This window comes from Zonotrichia albicollis, chromosome 5 (assembly GCF_047830755.1).
Source record: "Zonotrichia albicollis isolate bZonAlb1 chromosome 5, bZonAlb1.hap1, whole genome shotgun sequence".
Taxonomy (NCBI): domain Eukaryota; kingdom Metazoa; phylum Chordata; class Aves; order Passeriformes; family Passerellidae; genus Zonotrichia; species Zonotrichia albicollis.
In genome coordinates, this window is record NC_133823.1 from 28,925,469 (window position 1) to 28,944,106 (window position 18,638).

Genomic DNA, 18,638 nt, shown 5'->3' on the forward strand with positions numbered 1-18,638 from the left:
AAAGCAGCTCTGTTATGTGGATGGCAGTGAACACAACTGAGAAGTGAATGTTTGATTTCATATTAAATTTCTATATTCTTTCACAGGTACCTATTTCTATAGTCTGAATTGCTTTCATAGTGTTTTCCCTGTGTCTCTTAAATGACCAGTGATCATTGAACAGTAGTAATGAAATGGCAAAGTCAGAATGTGTGTTCATGTGTGGCTCTGATTTTTTTATGGATGTTTGTACTGGACAATGCCTCCTTCCTCTTCCTCACCTTGCCAGCCACACAAAACTAGGAAATGCTGCAGTGGTGCTCATAATTAGGGCAGTAGTTACAAACCATAAGTGGTCCAAATTAATTTACTAACTGTTTGAATATGCCTGAAAAGAAAAAATCCTTGCAAGTTGTGATTAATTATTGGTTTTGTAACATTAGCCTCCTGCTCACTTTCCAAGCAGATCTACTGGTCTAGAACTGACAGAGTTTTGCTCTGCAGTAACAGTGCTTTGATCAAAGGCCTGATTAACATCAGACCTGACACTGACCACGTGCCTGATTTCTGCCAGTTCCCAGACACTGCTGAGGAATGTAACCTCCCCAAATTCCTATGAAGAGATATGATAAAGTTCCCTTCTTATCTATTTTGCAAACACTGCAGAACATAAATTTAAGATTAATGGCTCTTTCACTCTAATAATGGAAACCACATGGCTGTATTTTATTAAAGCTAATAGTCACCTCTGTATTCTTATGTTCAAGATCTAGAAACTCTTTTTTCTATCATGATCAAAATGTCAAAAATCAGTTGTCTCTTTCTAAGTACAGTTTTCACAAGAATGATTTTTGATGTAAAAATCTGTAATGGGAAGAAGTCTACAAATACTCAGTATCTGAGTTCAATCAATTTAATACAATCACAGTGCCAGCATTCTGTGTCTCTTTGAGGTGGAAATTTTAGTTCATAATCCTTAATATCTTATTGTTGTATTACTCAACACAGAAAATTCAAAATTCAGCTCATTATTAAGGACAGGCAGTCGTTTTAATTTTCCATTCCTTTGTAAAATAATTGGTGTCCAAGAGCTCTCACTTGACAATTCAAACAATATGTTGTAGTTCTCTGCCCAAATTTATCAAATGCTGCTACCGTACCTTCACTGCTGTCTTCAGAATAATAGATGTTTCCATTCTGTTGTGCACTCAGGAAGCTGAAAAACATTTTGATACATCTTTGATTAGAGGCACCTGTGGCTACAGAGCAAAACACCTTTAGCTGCCAATTTTTGTTTCTTCAGCTGAGGTAAACTTGCACATTATTGGCATTACATAAATCTCAGTCTCAAACAAGATGTATCAGGTAATTTAAGGAATTTTGGGAAACAAAAACATGTGCTTCAAAATTTCCTGTATATTACCTGTAGACAACACTGGTATGCTTTGATTATTTCTTTAGAGGCCACCTTGCAATTTTCTGTATTTTCACGTTTCTCTAAAAAGAGTACACAAAAAAGTTTTATTTTGAAGCTGTTGTAAAGTATTTTCCAATGTTTGCATCTTTTGAATGGTGTTCAGTCTTGACAGTTTACTGTCAGCAGCTAGAGAACTTCCACTGTCACCAAGCTCTGAGAATTTCTTTTTCCAAATCTCTTGACAGCACTGATGGGACCAGCAAGACTTTTAGGTCTCATGAGACTGGAGTCCTGCACAGCATATGAACAATTGAGCCTGGATAAATGCATCCAGGTAATATCACTATCTTGATGTTTCGTTGCCTAAAAGAACATGATTGCTAGCAACTTTTGAAGCCTAACCTGTGGGATGTATGCACAGAATTGTTATAATAAAATGTACCAATATCTCTTAGGCCAGTATTTGGTGCAATGAACTTTTCCAAATGTTTCCCTCTTTGTCTGTTGTTTCTTTAAACGAGCTACATACAAAAAGAAAAGATCAGTTCATGTTTAGAAACCAGTTTCAGCAAGGAATCCCATCCAGGATTTTTATTTCAGTAATATTTTACAACATCCATAATATCTCAGGATAAACAGACTCTCACAAGGTAGAATTATTGTTTTTTAATTCTACAGCATGTCATAATTTAACCAAAAATGTCACGGCTTTATTCTTCTGCCCAGTTATGGGATGAGTGAATGAAATGCAGTTCTTTTAGAAAGAGATGGTTGATTTCTCTAACACTTATTGAATGAATTAATGAAAAAGCAGGAAGACAAAATTCCCATTTTTAGATAAGCTTGTTTTCACTAAATGGATACATGACTTGTGAGGCCCCAGAAGTGCTGTCAGCAGCCTGAATGGATATACTGCCCAATGCCCTGCAGAAAGGCCAGAGCTTTTTCACAGGCCAGGCCTGTGAAATATTCTGCAGAATATCTCAAAGCAAAAGCAACAAGTGGAAATTTTGTGTATCCTCTGTGGCCCTCACCATTTGTCTGACTTGTCCAACTCCTTCTGTTGACAGGCTTTTTGTTGAAAATTTTTTTCCACTTCTTAAAAATAAAAGGTATAAGAAAATGACAGCCAGAAACACTCCCCTATGTCAATTATGTAGTATTTTGTCTCATTATTATCCCTCCCTCTTGTTCAAATTTTTTTATCAATTTCAAATGTCAGGAATTACACAGAGATTTGACAGCCACAAACACCACACAACACTGTACATATTTGTATGTATCAATGTAGCAATAAAGACATAGAATTTTGAAAATTTATATCATTAACTAAATGCTAAGAGACTAAATGCATTTTCTGAGAGAACTGAGAATGTTCAGGGTTTTTTTCCCATCTTCAATGAATTATGAAGCCTCTTATTCATAACAGATGCATCCAGCCACACAGAGAAGTTTGACTTGTGAAACACATTTGCATTTTGAACTTTACCTAATGCTCCATACTTTTACACACAGAATGTGACCTGTGCATGAAGAGTTGTTCATATTTTTCTTTTAAATGCAGTTTTGACTGGAGTTGTCAACACCACAAGCCATTATACATTTTGGTAGAAGAAAAATCACCAAAAGAATTCCTAGATTCGATGCAGACATTTGAAAGGGGAAAATGTCTATCTGGAGAGGGTACTCAGGGGTGACAAGTTACAAGTCACAAGTTTTGCATTGTTTTCTGTTCTGCCCTGTTGGCTCTCTGCCCTGCTGACTGGGTTGCTGCCTTCCCACTTTGACATTTATGAAATCATTGCTAAACTAGCTCAACATCTCAGAGGTTCCCAATTTGGCATCTTCCTATAGACATCCACTTCAGGAACATCACTCAAAGCTGAACTTATTCACCAACTGGAACCTTAATGTGTTAGATTAGGAAACTAATAAAACTTTTCTGTCTTATGTTTGCTCTGATCACAAGCCTTGCATTTGTATGCTTGACTCAACCCTGAGTGAAGGAATTAAGTTTGTACCTGTAGGTTTGAACCTGCAAAAGTCTTACACATAATCCCTGACAGTGTAGGAAAAAAAAAGTTCTGTTAATATACACATCAGAAAAAATCAAGATGGAACCAGCCTAAGACAGCCCTCTTGCAAGATTATTCAGCATGGCTGTAATGGATTTTCAGTCCCAAAACTTTATCTGCAATAACAGTGTCAGGGTCAGAGATGTGCAGATATTTTATATGAGATTTTTAACACCTTTTCAGAATTATTCAATATACTGAGTACTTACCCCAGTCTGATTCTGGTACAATTAGCAGCACACATAGCAGTTATTTTCAAATGCTGTAGATTGCTATGTTTTTCCTTAAATCAGCAATTTGAATGTAGAAATATAGAGGGCAAAAATGGCTACCAAACCTTAATAAATGTTGAAAAATAAGCTGAAAGCTTAAGTCACAAATGCCTTAATCTTGTGGTGAGGAGGGTGACACACAGCAGTGACTAGACCAGAGTCCTATGCTGCACGAGACCTGAATTCCAGAGTGTTTAATACAGGAGGAATCCTTCCAGCTCTCATAGGGTGTCTGCAGCTGTACATGGATCCAGAGACCACCAGAAAAGAATCTCCCATGCTCAGCAGCTTTCCTGGAGAAGAAAAGGAGCATTATGGAGCAGGGACAAGTCACTGGTGTGGAAAGGTGAATGCCCAAGAAATGACACAGGCAACAAAGGCAAAAGGGATTCTACTCAAAACTTTTCATGGCTGTGACTGAACCACACAGTTTTAATACCAAGATGCACCGTGGCCCATAATGGTACATTTAAGGTAGTAGATAAGGGATTTTTTTCAGCCCACAAAGAAACAGTTTCATACTTCCAATAGTGAATATGAATACTGGCCACCATTTTTATTTTAAATGGCATTATACCACTCTATACCGCTTATTCTTTAGATACAGGGTCCCAGATAATCAAATGGAGGGAGCACAAATAAAGCAGAAACACGTTTCCATCTCCCCATGTAATCGTCTTCTGACAGGAGTTCTGAAGCATTCTTGTGAGTCCAATAAAAACAGATCAGGGAATTGAGCACCTATTCAAGCAAATATTAAACTAATAAAAAAATCAAAACCAAGGAGACAATCTCATAGGCTCATTCACAAGAAAAGTGGCAATGAAAGGAGAACAGAGCTGAGTAATATTTGTCTCTGATCTGTATTTTCAAGGTAAACCTTTGATAGATGTTTAAAAAAATTCATTTTCATGCAACACAGATCTGAAAATGACATTAATATTAATTTGCTCAAATTATTTTTCTGGTGTTTATTTTTTCCTACACAGGAATTGTCTTTTCTATCCTTCTATTTTGGCACATTCTTATGTGACTGTCAGGGAAAAAGGCCCACTCCTTATATTTAGCCCTGTCAAAGAGGGGAGTTTTAAACCAAAACAAATCCTATTCCAAATTTTCAACTTCTACAGAATCTGAGACCTTATGTAAATGTCATAACTACAACTAATTCAACAAAATTATTTCAAATTTTTATGTCAGAGATAATAATTCAATGCTTTGAATTTTCTGGGTTTTTTCTGACTTGGTCTATCTTTAATTATGGAAATTTAAGCAAAATTTAGGCCAAAAAAAGAAATAATAAAGACAGTAATCCAACCTTAGTATGTGTTCTGGTTGTGAGGGAAGTCTAGTCTCCTTGGTTAGGTGGAAACGATCTTCAAAATCATTATGGTAAATTTAGCAATTTAGGACATGTAGCAAATGAAATGCACAAACAAGGGAATAAAAACAAAAAAAAAAAGTGCTTTATTTAGCCAGTTATCTGCAGTTATCTGTTACTTGCATGATGGGGAGGGAGAAGGATGAGAAATGGTCGGCTTGTTCACTTCCAGGCTCACTTGAACAGATGTCAAATTGCCTTACCCAATTCAATTTGGATTTAACTTACTAGGCAAATTCCTACTCCTCTCTCCATCTTCATTTTCTCATAGATATAATTGGTACTCTGAAGTGTGCTTTGTGCACTGATCATTCCTTTCACATGCTGCAACCAGGGCAATGATAAAGCCTGATAAAGGCCAATGAAGGATGACATTCAGTTGCCCTCTGAGAGCATTAAACATTTTTATCACATACACTGAATTCTTTGTTATGGCCAAAACCTAGGAAACAAAAGATTTTTTTTTTTCAATTTGAAATTGGTACTCTTAAGTCATTCCTCAAAAAATGCCATTATTTTGCTGTTCTTCCCGCAGATTACCTGGAGGTTACATCAAGAAGACAACAGAAGGTCTAAGTGGGTTTTAGAAAGAAAGAGGAAAAATAGGAAACATACTGCAAGAAGTGGATCTAGATAAGAAACCACTAAAAATGTTTATAAAGTCACTGGATCCTCACTTGACCTGCTCTAAAAATATTTACTAATATTATATGCTATTTCCACTTTTGTTAGCTCAGGCTAACAAAAATAACCTGCTATTCATAGGAGCAGAGCAGGGGAAGTAGCTACTTTGCTCAGTTATATGGAGAACTGGATGGGGGAGAAATGTCATCTCATAACAAAGGCAAGGGGTACTAAATGCCCTAATGTTTTGGAAAACCCTGTCAAACTGAGGAAATGGGGGAAAACAGAGCTTTCTCCACAGGTGGTTATAGATTTTAAGGTTACAGGTGGTTCTTCTCACTTTGTCCTAGGACTTCTCTGCCTAGGGCTGTTCCCACTGTACCCAGAGCAGTCTGGCAGACTCCAGCATCTACCACCCAGTCCCACAGCAGATCCTTTGACTGATCTCTCTTTATAATTCTTCTTAATCAAATGCAAGATTTTGACACCATTCAATACAGTTACATTTAAAAATGCCTTCTCTAGAGTATGATAATGATTGGTTCACTTGAAAAGACTGCCTTTGTTTACAGCAGCAAAATTAAAAATAAGTATTTAGAAAGTGGAATTCTTATTTGTAGTTAGCTAAGGAATTCAGCAAGTACTAGCATTTTCCATGGAAGGATCTAGAATTGAAAGGGAAGTTGACATACTGACATAATAGCCTCATTTCTGTGTATGCCAGAAGACTGCAGTGAGCTTTTTGTTAACAGCTTTGAAAAAGACTGCTAAACACAAATGCTTCAATTATAATACTCCAGCTATTTTAATTACAGCAACTAACAAAGGTTTTATGTATTCTGTGCAGCCACCCAGTTCATAGTTTGAGCAGAAGACATTTCAATTCTGGAAAAGTTCACTTGATACCATGACTTTTTCAAAAGTTCTGAAGTTATGAAGATTCCTTATGACTTCTGCACATTTCCAACATTTACTAGGAAATCCTTTGCCTTCAGGATTTGTTGTAACGTTGTAAAGGATTAGTTGTAAAGGATTAAGAGTATATGAACACTTGATATCAAAAAATTATAAATTCCTCTCAATATAGTTTCAAATGCTCTGTAATAATCAGTATATAATGTTTTCCTCTGGGTGTGGATATGAAGTTGAGCCAGCCTTCCTCTTTTGTTAGTATTTAATGACCAGTTATGACTGAACTCATAACTCTATATTTAGTACTCTAATTTAAGAAGTCATATTTTTGAAGCATTGAAAAATAGAGGAACTTTTAAATTCCAGGGAACAAATAAAAGAGGGTCAGTGGGAGCTGTAGAGTACTTTGGTAAAAGGAGACAGAAGCCATGGAGCTAGGTGTCTGAAAACCATTTAGGATGCTTAATTTAGGCCCCTCTATTTTTTGAAGTTTATTTTGGGCTCCTCCTTTTTTAAAAAAAGTTTGTATCCACAGCTATCCAAAAAAAAAATAAACATGCAAAATATTTCCCAAACTTCCAGTCTTACACCAAGAATATAATTCATTAAGTAATTTCTATTTTGAAGTTATCTTTTTAATCTTCATTCAATGTTGATAAGTGATAATTATTGCTTTTTTGAGCTTGTCATTGTTGTTTTAAGTGACTTTTTTATGATACATTTCCATCAGTCATTTCACTTCTAAGACAATGGACTAAACTATGTAACAACCATTGCAGGAGGTTATGAAAACCTACCTAATAAGAAAACTGAACTAGACCAAGGTCTTGAGCATGTAGCAAAATAAATCATGAGCAAGTACATTCCAGCTCTTTTCTTTGTGACAATTTTTCTCTTAATGATTGGGAGTTATTTGAGGTATGTGGTATTCAGAACTTAGGGACTTATAAATCCAAGTATCTTAAAAACTGCAGTGACAGAAAAAGCATTGAGATCTTTTCTCTACAGAGAGTAAACAAACCCCACATTTCTAACTCTGCAGCTTCCTGTTATCCCAAGAGACCTTTTCTTCATTAGCACTGACATTCATTTTCCAGCAGCAGTGGGAGGATAGGTAAAATGGACATTTATCTTCAAAACCTCATTGCTGCTGTTCTCCTGAAGCCTTCTCTGACAGCCACTTGTTTGAACACCTAGTAAATGATTGGTCATGGCAAATAGGTCTTTAATCAAAGCAAATGATAACAGTGACAACACTTGGCTCTTGTCTGTCACTTCTGCCTCTTCCACCTCGTCCTGCAGTTACTGATGTTCCTGTGGTTTTCTTTGGCATGTGCAACAGACACTTCATTATTTTCTGTTCTTTAGTCCTCAGTTCTCATTTGCATTGCATGGGTACAAAGCACATGATGAACAGACAGGTATCACCAGCAACCACCTACATCTATGGGTTGAAATTTATACATGTATATGAATTATACAATTGTCCTTACAGACAAGAAAAGGTTTTTATTCCAGTTTCTCAGAGCACCTTGCAATGAATCACAAAAAAAATGCTTTCATCAGATAAATGTGAAGTTGCTACAATGCTACATATCACATTTACTACAAAGCCAATTTATTCAATGAAAGGGAGATAATTCATATCAGAGAATGTGAAAAAATACCTATCAGCCATAAACAATACATGCAAAATGTGAAACAGATTTCTGAGCTGAGATTATATAGAAATATAGTATATGTCTGCCAAACTCAGTCCTATCATGATAATTCTTTACAAACTTCTTTAGAAGATAGTTATGTTTTTCAACCAAGCATCCTAAGCAATTAGAGGTAGTTGCTACCATTTTCAGAATGGTAAAATAATTTTTATAAAATTTTAATTAAAATTTAATTAAATGATTTTAAATATGTTCCCTTTAAAACTGCCTTAAAATATATCCACCTAATGCAATCCTGTAAGTTTACTTGCCTGTACTTGATACTTAGGGGAAAAGATAGAAACCAGTTGCATCTAAAACGATCTTGTGTACCCTTCTGTTTTCCCAACACCCGTGATTTACAGGCTCCTTGAAGCAGAGGCCACATCCACACCACAGCTTCCCAAAGAGCCCACCCTATACAAGTGCACCAAACCCTCCAGCCACTTGTCTGGACCAGCAGGGCACTGAAAGGAGGCAGAGGACACTGGAGGGGAAGGGGAGTGCATTAAAGGGTTGTTTCACAGCGAGACACAGCTGAACCTGGCAGGAGCTGCTGGAGCACTTCTCTGATGTGAGAATTGGGAGCTACACAAAGTCTCATTAGCCTTCAGTCCCTGCCAGCTTGACTTCACAGCTGGTGTGTATCTCCCGCACATGTGTGGTGTGTGGCAGCCGGAGGGGAGCTATCAAAGGCTCTGAATCAAGGGTTATGCTGCTATAAACACAAAACCAGCAGGATTTAGGGCTCCCTGCTGAGCTGCATTCAGGCCAGATGGAAGCAGGCAGGAAAAAAAAATCGTAAAGGAATAGGATGCGGGTGCTGGTTGATCATCAAATCCTCAGATTACATTTTATCAGCAGATTCTGACCCATTACTTGTCATTTTCAGGGCTGTGGCATCTTCTAAGACAGTCTCATTTTCAGCCTCATAAACCTATAAAAATTCAGACCTTTCCAGTGTCACAAGTAAGCCCAGTCAGTGAATAATAGCACTGTTGTATCTGAGTCAACTGATCTAATTATTTCTCATGGCTTAGAAGGGATTTCAGACATTCACAGCTGCTTACACAAAGCATCACCTTTTTAGTATGAGAAAACATGGTACTAAAATTTCACATGATTATTTCAGCTCAGGCTGAAATGTTGCTGGTTTAAGATTGGTCACATATTTGCAATTCACTTAACTTGTGTGTTCCTGTCCTCCTCATCCTACCCACTGCTTGTGTAATTTATGTTGGTGCTCTCCCTAGGGCTCAAAACACATACCCAGTACATATCTTGGAGATCCCTGATAACAACCAGCTTTTCTTCTACTACCAAACTTGAGGTAATGTTTTAACATTAAATAATGACAAACATTGATGTGTAAAATCCTGAATGTTGATATTATACAATCACAGTAGTTAGAGGTAAATATATACATAGTTCATCTATCATCTCTGTAATAGATTTAGATCTGTTTTATGAAAATTTAGGGTTTGCCACATGATCTACAGTGTTGCCAGAAATGGTGTCCACAGCTGCAGGAGCATCTAAGCCCCTTCAGACTCTGTGCCTAACCACAGCATTGTGAATGAAGGAAAATGGTGTCTATTTCCTCCTCCACTGCTGCACAATCTAGAGGTAGGATCCAATACTGAAATTTGTAATAAACATTCACCCATTGCAGTCACAGCTCCATGTCCTTCTCTACCAAAATTCTTGCTGCAAACACAAGCTTCCTGCCCAAGGACCCTGTGCTGGAAGAAGGCAGGGTGTTGGCATTGGGCATGCGTGCCATGGGAGCTGCCTGCCTCCAGCTAGACATGCACCAAAAGCCAGGTCTGATGGAGCCTGGAAATTCTGTGAATTAGCTGCCAGCCAGAGCTTTGGTGCTTGGAAGAGGCCAGTGCTGGCTCCTGCCTCAGCTTGGGTTAGGTGGTGACAGAAAGTGGGACCAGGGACGAATTTCTGTCACATACCAAGCTAATGTGGTAAGTGTGCCATGACCCAAGAAGCTCTGACTTCCAGTGTCAGGAGTTTTTTTGTTATTTTCTCCACAGCCACCATTGGTGCCATCCTGTTTGTCCCAGTTACATTCTTAGGTGCATATAGGTTCAGTGCCTCCCAGACATCACAGCCTGACACCACTTATTTTGTTCTCATTATAACTAAGGAATGCTGCTCTGGGCTTGTTTTACTTATCTTTTCTTTCTCTTACTCCACACCCTAGCTCTCCACTCAGTTTCTCTGCTTTTTTTCTGAAGCCTTTCCAGCTTATCAATGCCTCCCCTATAACGTAGTGCACTGAACTCAGTGTGATTCTTTAAGTTGGGTGGAATTAAATCAACATGAAGAAACACAGGCCCCATCTTGTTTTATCAGCTGTAATTCTGGTATAAACACCTCAAAAAAGATTTGCAACTATATTTTGTAGCAGCCAGAGTGTTCTTCAAACTCAGCTGAATTTTAGTGTTCTCCCTCAGATTTAGGGTTTTTTCCGCCACTTACCATTAATCTAATTTTTTCCTTTCTATTTGTACAGACAAAATCCTTACAGAATTCCCTTTTCCTCCAGAGATTTGATTTTTAAAATTCGTAACTTTCAGAAATATATCAGCCTAATTCTTTGCCACATGGTATCATTGTTTTCTGTTGATGCTTTTTAGTCTTAGATTCTCTATGCATCTTCATTGCTGTTTTCATTGCTTCCAATACTCATTTACATTTTAATTAATTAGTTTTATTTTGTATCTTAATTTAGATCCCTCATTAAAAATCCATTACATTTGAGAAGTAACATTAAATTAATAGAATGGAATAGGAACATCTGGGAAGAATGTAAAGAGTATATAAATTATCTTCTCATTTTCCTGACAGTTTTCAAAAGGGAAAAACTGATGGAGAAATTCTCAGAACAAGGACTTTCAAGAACAGGATTACCCTTCACTCTAAATGTATTATCTCTGATTTTTTCTTGAGATATTTAGGATCTGTGAAAAAAAATTCCTTAAGTTTAAACAACAGAATTATCACTCTTTTCCTATGCCCTCAGTAGCAACTGATGAGCTGTATTTTAGGATAGTAACAACACTTACTCTAAACCCATTGCAGAAAAGGGAAGTGAATGTTCCAGATGAGCAACTAGAAGGAGAATGAGATTCAGAAAGAGAGACTTTTTTATCTTGGGAGAAGCACTGCTCCATATAAGTATGGGCAGAAGGAAATAAGGAGTTGAGTAGAATGAAAAAAAATAAATATATATATATGTATGTGTGTGTGTGTGTGCATGTGTGAAAATATATATATACATATATATATATATATATTCCCTGACTTAAAAATCTCACATTCAGAGATTGGGAACTGATTCTGGGATATCAGAACCCCACCACTTGCATTAGAAAAATTAATTTTTCTGTTGAAGCGAACACATTGTGAACAACTGTAGGTCACTAAAGGTCACTGTAAGCATTTATATCTGCTAACACATTTATTTTATTATAGAACAACTAATAGGCTTCTTATTCAAGCAGAATCTATAGATGTGGAAAAGTTACAATAAAAGTTTTAGTCTGGAACTATGTGGGAAAGTCTTCTCAGTACATGACATTATGTTAAAAAATAAAGGCAGGAAAACCATGTGGCTTGTGGCTTTAACTGCTGTGTTTTGCTTTGGCTTACCCTATGTCAGTCCAAGAGGAGTTTTAGTATGCACAGCTGTGCACCTTGGCTCCAGGGGCAGTTATGCTGGTTTCACTGACAGAGTCTCTCTTGCAGGCAAGCCCCTGGTTTTCCGAGGTCTGGTGCATGGGGAACAGCCATGGCTTCAGGAACATCCTGAAACATTCAACCCAACAGATCTTGCCTGAGCAGCAGCTTAAAATATCTGCTGGGACACATTAAACTGCCATTTGAATGATGCACTGTGATCACCCCAATCAAACCCAACCAAAGCAATTAAGTGAATAGCATTGGTCTGACAGCCTTCCAATTTTGCATTCTCGCCCCTCTTACAGGCACCAAAAAGATTGTGCCTGCTTGGATGAGCAGTGACAGAGAAAATGCTTCTCTCCAATGCCTCTTTGTACTCATCTTTTGTTTGTGATATACATCCTTCAGCTTATCCAGGTTTTCCAATGTATCACACATATTTCTTATAAAAGCCCCTGCTCTACTGCTTCTAAAATTTCAGAATAAAGAAAACATTAATCATCAGTCTTAACTTTCCTGTATTTTTTTTCTTCCTTGTGAGCAAGTCATTACAGTATGTCTGATTATTAGGAACAAGGAATAAACATTTCCCCTCTGTGAAGAACAGGAAACAATGTTTGGAGAACAATCAAGTCTATTCTCCATGGAAAAAAATGTAGCAATGGGGGAGAGAGGCTTGACCTTTTTCCAAATTAAAAAGAAAGAGAATTCCACTTTCATCTGAAGAAAAAGAAATTTAATTACGTATTCACCCAGTCTGATCTCTTTTCTAAACATGTATTTCATTGTAAAGTACACTTAAATATCAAGCATAACTAGGAAAAGAAACCAAAACACTAGGAGTTTTGGATTTTGTATTTTGCTTTCATCTTGTGAAATTCTTGTTTATATCTGTCTGCCATTGTAAATTATGTTTTCAGCTGAACATGAAAAAAAATGCACAAGATTCAAAGAGAGGCCATTCCCCTCCATGAAGCACACATGAACATGCACTGCCACCTGCTCACAGCTGTGGTTTACACGAGAAAGTCAGCCTGGGAAATAATACCAGCAAAAAGCAAAGCAACTGCTCCCTGACCACAGTCCAGCTGAGGTCTTGTAAACATCAACAGAGCTCTGTGGTTTTCATTTTGTTCTGCACTTTTTCCAATTTTTATTAAGTATAAAAGAAAAAAAAAGGGAAAAGAAAAAAATTAAAAGACACTATGTGCAGAGGTACATCCATTTCTAAATCAAACTCAGTTCAAAGCCATCTCTTGTGTGTCTCCTGTCACCTGTCCCATCCCATTGCATTTGCTAATACACATTTCCGTTGTATTTCACAGTCTTTCCCTTTGTACTAATAACTAATTCTTCAGTGTGGGGCAATACGTAGTTTTGTTGCCAGAGCACCTAAGGAGTCACAATATGGTTCCCAGTCTGGCCCAAAGGGAGGAAGTAACAGATGCCAATTTTTAACTGATGAACAATGCTTCCCTGTGTGTCAGCTCAGACATGTGGTTGTGCATCTGGGAGCTCAACACGAGGTTCAGATGTTCCCACTCTCACCCCACACAGCAGAAATCCCATAGAAATGTTTCTCCTCACCGTGCAGTCCAGCAGCTGCTCTCAGTGTTGCAATATCGCCATTAAACCCCTGGGCTGGTGCTCCCCCTCTGGCCCCACACCAAGAGCCATGAGAGCACTGCCACCTCTGTACACTGCATTTCAGAACAAAAACAAATCTGTCAGTCATATGCAGCCAGTCATATGCAGCAATGATGTTGCCGAAGCTGATGGTTTTAGTATTAATTTTTCCCTTTTGGGAAGTATTTCTTAACCTGCAGCACCAGAATGTCAGGGAAGGGAGACATCTTTATTTCTCTTTTTGAAGCATATTTCCAGATCTTTCAGTTAGGGGGAAAGAAATTTCTTGGGAAAAAATGAAACATACACAATTGTTGGGGCACAGAAGGCAGGGGGCCACAGCAAAGAAGCTAATAGCTCATTTTCATATTTTTTAATTCATCATTTTACCTGTGAACTCATTTTACAGATAAAATCTTGGAGTTCAGACACCTGAGTTATGGAAACTGTAAAGAGTGCCTGCAGCCCCTCTGCATGCTTAAAGCTGTCACATTTCCACCTCTGAGCTCCCAGCCTTCATTGCTGCTTAGCAGGAACAGTGTAGATGGTCTGATCTTACCTTGACCAAAAGCTAGGATGACGAGAAAGGGAAGCAAGAAGATCTGAACCGTTTATTCAAAGAGGTGAAAAACCTGTTGCAAAGGAAAATACAATGAGTGATGTCTGTCAGGTACAAATTCCTGCTTGGACCTTCCAGGAGACATGAAGTATTGTTCTTCAAAAGGCTTCACACTTTAAAATTGCCATGAACTGTAACCCTGAAACTCATTGCCATTACACTACAAAGCTTAAAAAACATCAAGAAGATTGATGCATATGGGAAAATTCAAACACTAACATGCATTTGAATTTGAGCTAGAACTAGTGAGCAGGAAATGTATGACACAGTACCTGCAGCATGTAAAGATTACTGGGGTTTTATCCCAGAAAATAATACTCCATTGGTGTTTGCCAAACCACTCAGCCTCCATCTGACATCAGACTGAGAGCTTGTTGATTAATATGCACAGGATAACCTTTCTGGCACATTTCTTTAAAATTACTGGTTGCACTGTAGCTGCGTTTCAGATTTTACTCCCTCCAGAACCAGACAGTCTGTAAAATGCACTCAGCAAATAATATGTTTACTGAATTTCATGTTGTACTAAAAAGCTATTATTCAAAGGAATGTTCTCAATGGTTCATTCAGCTCTGGACAAGGCTCTGCCATATGGGCTGCTGTTGACTGAATTTGCAAATCCTCCTACACATGCAGCAAAATACCAAGGCAACCCAAGAACAAGTTAACTTTACAAATCTCAGTCACCTTTTCCCTTTGCTTGAAACAATGCTGCTATTTGATTATTTGTAAAATTCCACTTGGGATATAATGATCTTTAGTCTCAACATATCACTGCACTGCCACATATTGACTTTCACTTAAGCAATTAATCTTGCAAACCCAAAACATTTTCTCTTTTTGTCTAAGAATTCTCATGTCTGGGGGCTACTTTAAAAATATAAGAAGCAAATCTGCCAGTAGTTGTCTCAACACTGACTACAGAGCAAAAGGCTGATAACAATTTCTTAGAGACTTAGTAGAACATTTATCATAAACTATAGGAATATTCTAGCAAGTTATACTTAGCATTCATGAATCACAAATATTGATTAATTTATATTTTGACTTTCCATGCAGGTTTTAATGCATATTAGGGACTGGATTCCACCTTCCTTGGGATATTTTCTATTTTAATTCATTTTTTAAATTGGCTTGTTTGTTTTGACTGGCCTCTGCTTGATACCACCTCATTTGTAGAGTTAGAGTTAAAAAAGCGACCAAACCAGAACCTGGCAGTTGTACACTCCTTCATATCTTTTTAATCATCCTAAAGAAATTACATATTATCCAAAAAAGTTTACTTTACTTTTTTTTTTTTTTTTTTGAACAATACAAAATTAAGGCTCTCTATGGGCCTGTATAAGAGGCCATCCTCTGGGAAAACAATGGCACAGTGGTAGTGACACCATTTCTACTCTGGCAATGCACAGTTCAAAGCCTGTTGGTTTTGGCACCAGCATATGAAGTGTTTGCCATAGAGACATGCCATAAAGTTATTGAAAAGAAAGACAATGTTGGCAGCTGGGGTGTTTGGGAATTGAAAGCTACCAGAAGGAGAGCTCCTGTGGTCTTTGCTAGTTTCAGAGAATCATATAATACCCTGAACTAGAAGAGATCATTGAGTCCAACTCCTGGCCCTGCACAGGACAGCCCCAAAAACACACTGGGATGAGATGCCTGAAAACATTGTCCAAACGCTTCCTGAACCCTGTCAGGCTTGGGGCTGTGACCACTTCCCTGAGGAATCTATTCCAGAGCCCAACCACCCTCTGGGTGAGGAACCTTGTTGTAGCATCTAACCTAAACCCTCCTGACACAGCTTTATGCCATTCCCTCAGGTCCCATGGTTGGGCATGCCAGAGATGAGTGCCTGCTCTTGAGGAAGCTGTAGGCTGCAGTGAGGCGTCCCCTCAACCTCTTGCAGGCTGAACAGGCCAAGTGACCTCAGCCACTCCTCATAAGGCTTCCCCTCTTCCCCCATGTTCCCACCTCTCTTTTGAACACTCACTGATAGCTTCATATCTTTTTTTCAGTTGTGGTGCCCAGAACTGCCCCCAGCACTCGAGGTGAGCCCAGCCCAGTGTAGATCACAGCAGGACAATCCCCTGCCTTGCCTGGCTGGCCATGATGTTCCTGATGCCCCCCAGGACAGGGCTGGCCCTCCTGGCCGCTAGGGCACCATGACTCACATTCAACTTGCCATCAACCAGGACTCCCAAGCCCCTTTCCTTGGCACTGCTCTCCATCCCCTTGTTCCCCGTCTGTCCCCACACCCAGGGCTGCCCCATCCCCACAGTGATAATAGGCATGCATGGCAAAATTGCAACCAGCAAGCACAGCCCAGATTCAAGGCATGACTCCAGGTGTGACACCAGAGCTTGTGTGGAACAGCCAGCGGTGGGTGCAAGGGAGAAGGCTGTGCCCTGGAGAAACTGCACAGAACTTCAAAGCTGAATCTGACAGTGGAGTTGCAGGTCTGAGTGAGAAGCTGGCTGCTGATGTTGTCCCCAGGGACAGGGGACATGTCTGCAAGGATTTGAGGAAAAAGATTCATATCTTCATTAGACTTTAGCAACTGGCAAGAATCCCGTAAGATGATATCAGGCAGAGGCCAGTCAAAACAAGCTGGAGGTTTGATATTTCAAGTCAGTTTTTAAAATACAGACAATGAGGAACTGTTTGAAACAATGGTGAGCTTTCAAGCTGCTTTTACAGTTTGTCTTGAATTTTTCCCAAAAGAACGCTATCTTAACTTGGTGTGAAAAATGGCATGCAAGAAGGAAAAAAATTTCCTACATTTCTGCATTTTCAAAGAACAGAAAAGGATACAGAATTAATATATATTTGGTGCAAACTCCTCTCCACTCCTCCTAAGTGATCCTTAGCAGCTGTCCATTTCACCGTCATCTCCCAACAAAAAATTTTGTATTTTCATGTTTTGCCTTCCACTGGAGAAAATCTGACCTTGTCTGAGCTTATACTGTATATGTACATAATGCATACATGCTGTGCCTGGCCACATAGACTTGCCTGTGGTCACCACACTGTTGGCTTGGTTTCACAGGACCCACTCTGTCCCGCTGGCTAGGAAGGGGTGACAGCACTTGTCCCTGCCAGCCTCATCTGCCAGTCTGCCTCCACTCCCATTCATCCCTGAGATAAAAGCCCGGGGTCATCTTCCAGAGTTCTCCTTGCTCTCCCCACTCCTAAAAATGCAATTCTCTCTCTGTGGCTAGTGCTGGGAACCTGCCTTTCAATGCAAGGCTTTCAGCTGAATACTGGCTTACTCTGGCTCTTCTATTCCCTGCTTGGTTCCATTTTTGAGCTAACTATATGACAAACAGCCCAGCCTAGATAAACAATCCCATACCTCAACCTAAGGAAGACAATTGTTTCCCAACTCCTATGTGGCTGGAAGATGTCAACATCTTTCTGCATGAAGATTTTGGCTCTTGCATTGTCCGTTTCACAACTGAACGCTCCCTTGCCCCACAATGTCTCCTTCATTAACACTAAGTTGTTCAGAGGATTTACCAAGTCTTGCATTCACATCCCAGAAGAGCAACAGGCTCAGGAGAAATTTCCCTGATCACTTCTACCAAAGTGGGCAAAAGTTTTCAAGGAGATGCTTTATGGTATTCATTTTCCAGTGGCTGACTTGACTTGCCATGCTCCATTAAGACAGCCTTGTGTACTAAGCACGCCTCAGAAATGGAAAATTGTATCTTACGGTAAATTAGACACCATCCTCCCCCCAAAACAAGATTAATTCCTATAGGACACGTTCTGGCACAGTTTCAAGCAGCTGGGTTTGCACAAAGCAGCCTTTTTTTCTTTAATAGATTCTGGTGAAGTTTTGTCCCTGTTTGTAAAAATTGCCTACATTATCCTGAAAATAGAAGCAATTGAGCTTTCCCTGACCTGATCTGGAGGAAACACAAAAAAAGTTCATTTAGTTATGAAACCTATTTAAATTGTGCTCTCAAAGTTCATCACAAAAACTTTGTTGAGAATTATTTGGGAAAGCAAGAAGTGCCTCCAACATGCTGTTAATTACCATCCATTTTGTGGCTGTCACCCATTCTGATTCCGGGGCAGTGCTCTACAAGCTTTTTGTGTGCAGCAGTATCCAAGCCAGACACAGGATTTCCTAATATACCCCAGTTTCATGATGGAGAACTACTAAAACATCTCTTTGTGTGGCATTCTGGGATGCAAGGTCAGGTCCCCAGCATCATCATATTGCTTTTGCAAATGCTAGAACACAAGCACAGCTGTGCCCTAAACAGAGATCCTCATCCTGCATGAAGGTTTTATTCTACAACAAGGAATATCTTTCAAACAATCACACTGTG

At 38.9% G+C, this 18,638-nt stretch overlaps 1 long non-coding RNA gene across 1 annotated transcript in view; it reads left to right on the forward strand.

Annotated features, from left to right (window-relative positions):
- Window positions 1-9,981, forward strand: part of LOC113459184 (uncharacterized) — a 61,878-nt gene extending 51,897 nt beyond the window's left edge. Inside the window, exons 7-9 of the long non-coding RNA XR_012580428.1 lie at window positions 1,642-1,730; window positions 9,614-9,690; window positions 9,839-9,981. This is a non-coding gene — a long non-coding RNA (uncharacterized LOC113459184). The remainder of the gene's footprint in view (window positions 1-1,641; window positions 1,731-9,613; window positions 9,691-9,838) is intronic.
- The last annotated feature ends 8,657 nt before the right edge of the window (window positions 9,982-18,638 follow it).